Source organism: Taudactylus pleione, unplaced genomic scaffold (assembly GCF_031769625.1).
Source record: "Taudactylus pleione unplaced genomic scaffold, aTauple2 ptg000032l, whole genome shotgun sequence".
NCBI classification, from domain to species: Eukaryota; Metazoa; Chordata; class Amphibia; order Anura; family Myobatrachidae; genus Taudactylus; species Taudactylus pleione.
The window spans coordinates 33,196,877-33,205,294 of NW_028284434.1; positions in this window are offsets into that span (position 1 = coordinate 33,196,877).

Genomic DNA, 8,418 nt, shown 5'->3' on the forward strand with positions numbered 1-8,418 from the left:
AAGGGAAAATGCCCCAAGAACAAGCAGGAACTGAAGACATTTGCAGTAGAGGCCTGGCAGAGCATCACCAGGGATGAAACCCAGCGTCTGATGATGTCTATGCGTTCCAGACTTCAGGCTGTAATTGCCTGCAAAGGATTTGCAACAAAGTATTAAAAAGTGAAAGTTAGATTTAGGATTGTTTAGTTTGTCCCATTACTTTTGGCCCCTTAAAAAGTGGGAGGCACATATAGAAACCGTTGTATTTCCTACACCGTTCGCCTGATTTGGATGTAATTACCCTCAAATTAAATCTGAAAGTCTGCAGTTAATGCACATCTTGTTGGTTTCATTTCAAAGCCATTGTGGTGGTGAATAGAGGCCAAAATATGAAAATTCTGTCAATGTCCCAATATTTATGCACCTGACTGTAAATACAGACAGTCACTAAAACATATAAACTGATCAACCCTGCAAAACACGTACCATGGTGTACTCCACAAATATGTAGTCGCACAACGCTAACTAGCGTCTTTTCCCAAAACCCCAATACTTACACACTGCACACTTACATAAAAGGTTCCCTAGCATTAAAATGTAATATTCAAGGTTTATTCAGTATTATTAATGTTGTGAAATAAATGTCATTTGATATCTAAGGTTTAGTACAGGGTAAGCAGACCGTGTTTGGTGTTGTACTGAGCCACTGTGTCTTTGCAGATTTCCGGTACCATCGGTGAGAAGATCGCAACATGTGTCTGCAAACTATGGACTATAGAGAGTTAAACATTAAAATGTACTTTGTAATGTAGCCAGCTTAGATTTATAATGCAGCGGGAAACAGGACACAAAGAGCTGTTGGAGGCTGGATTGTGTCCATACGAATTGACCTATGAACTGTACTGTAACAGAAGAACCAGGAAGAAGAACCAATGGAATCATGCCACACTGTTCTATTGTATTGCCTATCTCTGTAAGAGTATATATGTGGGCTCTCTAAACCTGGATGCCAGTCTTCTTGCCTTGCTGTTGACGGAGGTTTCTATACTGATGCCGGTATCTGGGTCCAGAGCGCGTGTGTATGTAACAACTGTACCTTGGGTCTGTATGATTTATTTGCGCTAATTGTATTTAGATCACAGCGTGTAACCATCTGTTTTTTTTATATTGAATAATAACTTTTTGTGCTTTGGAACCACACTCAAAGTCTGAAAGCATTTATTTCTTGTGCGATTCATAACGCTAAATAGCGACAATTTTATAAAGGTATAGACAGGCAGGAATCGATACTGCATGTCCCGATTGTGAGATCCCACCAGGCCTCTCAGGTTCTCGGTGGATCAGCAACATTACCAGTTCTAAGCTCTACCCTTTGGTCTGGCAACAGCCCCTCGGGTATTTACCAAGATAATGGCAGTCATGACGGCTGTCTCAGAAAACAAGGAGTCAGGATACAGCCATATCTAGACAACCTCCTTATATTGGCACAACCTCAGGAGATGTTACAATGTCATCTGTGCATGACCATTGTCTGCCTACAGGAGCACGGCTGGGTAATCAATTGAAAAAAAGTATTTTCTTTCTCCAACTCAGCAGATGGTGCACTTGGGGGCACTGCTGGACTCTCTGGGATAGAGGATGCTTCTGCCAGAGGACAAGATTGTAGCACTACAGTCTCATGTGCACAATCTACTTTGGAAGCAAACAGTGCCAGTTCACTTGGCTATGCAGGTACTGGGCTCCATGGTAGCCCCATTCGACATGGTGGCTTATGTCCAGTTCTACTCCAAGTCTCTACAGCTGTGGATTCTGGCCCAGTGGGATGGTCAGTATCATCAGATAAAGCATCAAATGATTTGCCTCTCATCAGAGGTTCGGCTCTCCCTTGCTTGGTGGCTGGAGAAGACTCATTTGGACAAGGGTTGTTTGTTATGGATCCCGGAATGGGTACTCTGCGAGGATGGTGAGCAGTGACTGGTCATCACACCTTTCAGGGAAGATGGACAGACCAGGAAAGTCACCTATAAATAAATATATTGGAGCTTTGAGCAGTGCACAGAGCACTCAATCTGGAGCAAGACCTTCATCAGGGCAGGCTTGTCCAGGTTCAGTCCGAAAATGCGACAGCAGTGGCCTGCATAAATCATCAAGGAGGTCCACGAAGTCCGGCAGCCATGAGGGATGTGGCAAAGATTTTGCTGTGGGCAGAGGGTCATCTTCCAGTAATCTCGGCAATATTTATCCCAGGTGTTCTCAACTGAGAGGCGGACTTCCTAAGACACCAGGACATACACACCAGAGAATGGGCTCTTCATCTGGAGGTGTTTCAACTCTTGGTGGACAGGTGGGGGTTACCGGACGTAGATCTCACAGCATCACGTCAAAACCACAAGGTCCCCAGGTACGGGTCCAGAACAAGGGACCCCTCAGCTGCCTTTGTGGACGCTCTTAAGGGGAGATGGAACTTCAGATTGGCATACCTGTTTCCTCCAATCTCCCTCCTCTCAAGAGTCATCAGAAAATTCAAGAACAAGGGAGGGAGGATGATACTAATAGCCCCTGCCTGGCCCAGGAGGCATTGGTTCTCTAATCTGACATGTCTATCTGTAGACAGTTCACTTCCACTGCCTCTAAGACAGGATTTGCTAATGCAGGGTCCCTGTCTTTACCAGGATTTACCTCCGCTGGCTTTGACAGCATAGCTCGTGAGTCATCCATCTTTAAGGCCAGGGGCTTCTCTGCTTCTGTGATTCAGACGATGCTGAGAGCAAGGATGCCTGCTGGCGGTCATTTTTTCTTTGGTGTTCCCACAGAAAATTTGACCCTAGAGTTTTCAGGGTCTCAAGAATACTGGGTTTTCTTCAGGCTTAGATCTTCACCTGGATACCTTTAGAGTCCAAGTTCGGCTTTGACAGTTTGGTTCCAGCGCCAGATTGCACCTCTGCCGAATGTTTTAACATTCTTACAGGTGGTTTTGTGGCTGCAACCTCTTTCTCCCACCGGTGGCACCGTGGGTTTGTCTCTTGGTCTCAGGTCACTGCAGTTGCATCCGTTTGAATCCTTGGATAAGGTGGACTTGAAATGGCTGACTGCAAAGACACTTTCTTCTCGCCATCTCTTCAGCCCACAGAGTTTCTGACTTGCCAGCATTGTCATGTCGTTCTCCATATTTGATCTTTCATCCAAATAGAGCAGTCCTCCGTACCAAGGCGGGGTACCTCCCAAAGGTGGCTTTCCGCTTACATATAAATGAGTAAATTGTAGTCCCGGCCTAAAGTCTCCAGGTGAAACCTCCTTGGATATGGTTCAAGTACTTCGTATTTACGTAGATCGGACCTGTTCCATCAGGAAATCAGAGTCTCTCTTTGCGGTATATGGTTTTCACAAAATAGGGTGGCCAGCAAACAAATGTTGGCTCGCTGGCTTCGTATGACTATCTCTCATGTCTATACACAGGATGGTCTCCTTGTTCCTAACAAGGTGACAGCACATTCCAGTCGGTCTGTTGGACCATCGTGGGTAGAAAGAAATGGCACCTCAGCTGAACAGCTTTGTAAGGCAGTCACTTGGTCTTCCGTTTATCAAATTCTATGCTTTTGATACATTTGCCTCCCAGGATGCTTCCTTTGGGCAGCGGATTCTCCTCTCTGCTCAGGAGCATCCCCACCCTTAAGGGAACTGCTTTAGGACGTCCACAAGGTAGATCCTGTGGACCCTATGGAATCCGAAGAAGAAATACATAATTATGGTATAACATACTTTGGATAATTCTTTTTCTTCGAAGTCCACAGGGCACCCACCCTGACGCACCTGGCCTCAGTTGGGATCTGTTCATCAGCCTTTTTTCACAGATTCCCTCTTCGTATGTGGAGTGTTTCTTGTGCAACTTTTCTTCCTTCTCCACTCCCCGTCTCTTGCCGTTAAGCTTGGTTACAACCTGAGTGCCTGTGGCTGGAGGTGGGGTATATAGGGAGGAGGATCAATGCATGCTGGGAGCTCCAAAGCTTTGCTGTTTGGTGCATTGGATGCGGTCCAACTACATACCCCAAGGTAGATCCTGTGGATCCTATGGACCTCGAAGAAAAATATTATCCAAGGTATGTTATACCATAATTCTGTATTTTATAGTTTTTCAAGATTTTTAAGGTTAGGGTGAGGCACGTGGGGGAGTGTTAGGTTTAGGCTGTCGGAGGAGACTGTTAGGCACTAGGGGGAGGGTTAGTTAGGCTAGGGTTAGGCACTTGGGGGAGGGTTAGGATTAAGGTTAAATGACTAAATAAAAAAAAAGTCTAAGCCATTTTTGTGTTGACTATTTGTGTTACCTTTTGTACCTGTTAACCCATTGACTGTTGACCATTACAGTGTCAATCTTTTATATCAAGCCCATTTACATGTGTTGTCTGTCTTGAAGGGCAACTTGGGAAGTTTCTCAAAGACACCAAAGGGAAGAATGAGTCCGGTGCGTTGTCCGGTCCTCTCCCAGGCTCAACTGCAGTACTGGAATGCTGTGATGCAGCTGCTCTTAGTCACCAATTGGCTGGGAGCATGCCGCATAGTGACGATGTCACAGCTCACTACGCTCCCAGCATATCCATGACTGAGGGCAACTGCATCAAGGGACTACAACTATTCTACAGCGGCTGGGAGAGCCTGAGGCGACCAGAATCGAGAAGATAAGTATTGTTCCACTGCCCCTGGACCAACCCACAGTGTGTTTTGAAGCTCCTAATACCTGGGATTTAATTGATTAGAATCCCAGGTATGTTTGGGACTAAAAATAATCTGAGATCCCGGGATTGGCTTCCCTACTCATGACTAACTAAGCTTTGTTTTCAGTAACACCTTCATTTTTTGAGTAATATTGTAACTCAACGAGGCCTGCCATTTTTTAAACTGGAAAATCTATCGCATTAAATGATAGGACACCATTTTTTTTTTCATTTGGTCACAAAATGGCAGATATCGGGGCCTTAGATACTCTTTCAGCTCTAGAAAATTTTTAAATCTCTTTATTTATGGAGGTAGACGACAAAAAAAATTACATTTACTGGAAATAAGCAATACATTTCCAAAGAGAGTCAGAATTACGTATCTTAAGAAAAAAAAAAAATGTTGTAACCAACAAACAGTACAAAAGATGATACTAAAGAATCAGAGCAAATAAAACTCGTACTAACAAAATTAAAAATTGTCAAACCACCGATTATGGTATTAAACTGTAGAGAAAATGTATAAAAATAAAACAATGAGAAACAAGGGGGGGGAGGCAGTGGAGTCTCGTAAATGCGGAAAGTATATGAGAGAGCACAGTCCAAGAAGCCGTCCACAAGTGTAGAACAGTACACAAGTAGTCCAGATGTCCGTTTATAATGAGAGAACCAGGGGGCCCATAATTTGTGAAACTTGACTATTTTATCACGGAGAAGGGCAGTAATGTACTCCATGGAAGTAGTATACCAAACCCTATTAAAGCAGAAATATCAGACTGCTTCCAGTCAGTGGCTATCAAGAGTTTGACAGCATTAATTAGGTGAACCCATAGCTTACTGGAAAATTTAATTGTGTGTGTGTACTGTTTGTCATTGTCTGGTGACCGCACCTGTCAATGACTACTAAAGGAGCACACCAATTCAAAGAGCAGGTTACCCTCTTTGAAACATGTATGTGTGGGCCAGGAGATAGGGCTCACACTATGGAAAACATTTTTCTGTAGCACTGGGTGATATTGCCTGGTGATCATTAGACAATGGATGCTAAGGGGCTGCATTATTTGAAAGAAGAAACTCCCCTTGTTCATATGTGTTAGCCGCCACAGATGCAGTTATGGGTGTGATAGTGCACTTACTGCCTACACCGGCCAATCGTAAAGAGGAACTTCAGCACAAGTCTCAGTCATGAGCAGCATGCTGTCCATACATCCTGCTGGTACCAATTCACCAACCTGGACCAGACAATCCACCACTCATTTCCCCTTAGCAACACCATCTTGGCTCCAATCAGTTACTAATGGGTGAGGGGAAGGCATTAATTTAAATCAGTGTGCTGCCCCACACTACTGCCATTCCCGGCCTAGGTGGCCAATGTACAGATCCTGCCTTAATCCAAAGAGCCATACTAGCAAAATGGTTGTAGAATGGTTGTAGCAGCGATCATACAAATATTTCTTCTGTAAATGTGCTGTGACCAATAGGGTGGTGAATTATGAGCAATGGAAGCAGGCACAAAGTATTGGCCACAGACTGCATAGGCTAGTACCTGGACTGTTTATGAGTCCATGTATTGAACTCTGTGTCTATACTTGCCCAGAGCAGGGGGGGCAATACTCATAGGGGCATGTGTGCTCATGTAGCAGGAAGTCAGATTTTACACTGCTTATTGCTTATACGCAGATCGTCCGATTGTTGCGTACTGTGAATGCATATGCACAGCACTGCGCGGCGATTGCACTGTAATTAACCATGCAGACAGGAAGCCATTGCAGAGTGAGTGACAGGCAGTGAGCATTTGGGGGTGGTGACAGGGGTGTGGTTGGAGAAATGCAGGCATACCTGTCCATTTGAATGCCATTGCATGGGCATGCATAAATTAGCCACTGCGATTGCCTACACAGCTTGAGTACTCACTGCGTGCGTCGAGCCCTGCAATTTCTGCGACGGGTCAGACCTGCTGTAATTGTGCGTGACTGGCTGATGTGCTCCGATGTTACCGATGTATATGCAGGACTGCGAGGTATCACGCATGTGACAAAGCAGTAGTGGGTGTCTCTATGCTGGATAAGCGGTGGGAGGCATTAGCATATTTTCACAGCTGCAGTGTGTGCGATTACGCAGCTGCGATCCGTGCTGAATCAGGCCCAGAGTTTGTAAGAAGTAGGGATGTGCAGGCTCGGTTCTACTCGGTTCCGTTCGTTTTTTTTTACAGAATCTTATTGGCTATCCAAAACTCGTGATAGCTGAAACCCAATAAGAATCGGTAAAAAAAAAACGAACGGAACCGAGTAGAACCGAGCCTGCACATCCCTAGTAAGAAGGAGAGTTCCTAGGAATAATATATGTGCGTGCACAAAGCATTCCACACTAGCATTATGAAGTAGGAAACCATTTGTACTTTGTAAGGCGCTGCGGAACACTTGTGGCGCCATATAAATAAATGCTAATAATAATAATTTACTTTTAAGACAGGCGAGGAATGTAGGAAGCATGTCGGTCATGCATGGACTTCCAGGAAAACATAAACACCCTCTGAAATGGTCCAAGTCCTTGTTCTTGGGTGGACCTTTCATGGCTTAGAACTGGGAGATAATGGGATGAAGCACTTATGCTACTTAGATGGGCAGATCAAGAGGTCAACGTGTGTGTGTGTGTATATGCAGTCCATGTAGTGTTCCAGATTTTATGGAAAAGGTTGCGTGGACTGAATTAATGTAATTCCTGCTCTCGCTATAGGAACCTGCATGTTCATATCCCTGCTGGACAGATCATACAGACTGTCAGGCGACAGTGATGCATTCAGTGCCATGCAATGCTATTCTTAGGTATCTGTACTGTGAAGTGAGAAGCTAATGACAAGTATTACGTTTAAAATGTACAAAATCATACATATTGTAATCTGTTGTTTTAAAATAATTATGAGTTTTGGAGATATAGAAGATGAAAGATGGGTGGGTGGGGGGGTGCATTGAAAGCAGGGGGGAAAACAGAAAAAAAAAAAACAGAGATGGGGGGAGGGGGGAGAGAGCGCTCTCTTATTCCAGAGAGATAGGAAGACAAATAAAAATAAAGCCTGAGCACACCAGGCACAGCAACTACCTATGAAGTTCCAATATTTCATTTATTTTGCGAGCTCAAGACCAGACGAATGAGGTCCCCAAAATACTAGTAGAACACACCGTGCTATCTTCTTACACAAGATGCCTTCTTATCATCTAACAACGTGCTAAACGTACCAGTTATAATCCCCTCTTTTATACTGTCACCCCTGCTAAAGTGGCACAATTGTTTCAGAGCAGGATTTTTCAGATGGAGACCAGGCCTGGCAGTACATGCTAGAACTTACTGTGTGTGGTTATCATCTGACAAGTGCAACGACAACCGGAACCCACACATGCATGGGCACTGGGTACCACGCAACAGACTAACAAATGAACCAAATTGCACACATCCCATCTGGCAGTGACAGGTGTACATAATGCACAGAGTAAAGGATTAGGTTACGGAAAACTTTATAGATGACCTCACAGACATGCAGATTAATGTGACCCGATTTCCTATCAAGCCTTAGCTGGGTGGATTTTAGGTTCAGAATGGTAACATGCTACAATGTGCAGTTATTTTGGTTGAATATAATCTGCTTGGTTATGGGCACACCGGTGTCTCAAAACACAAAGTGCTCTCCAGCCAGAAAATTGCAGCAATATAGATTCCACAGCCAGACACTTCA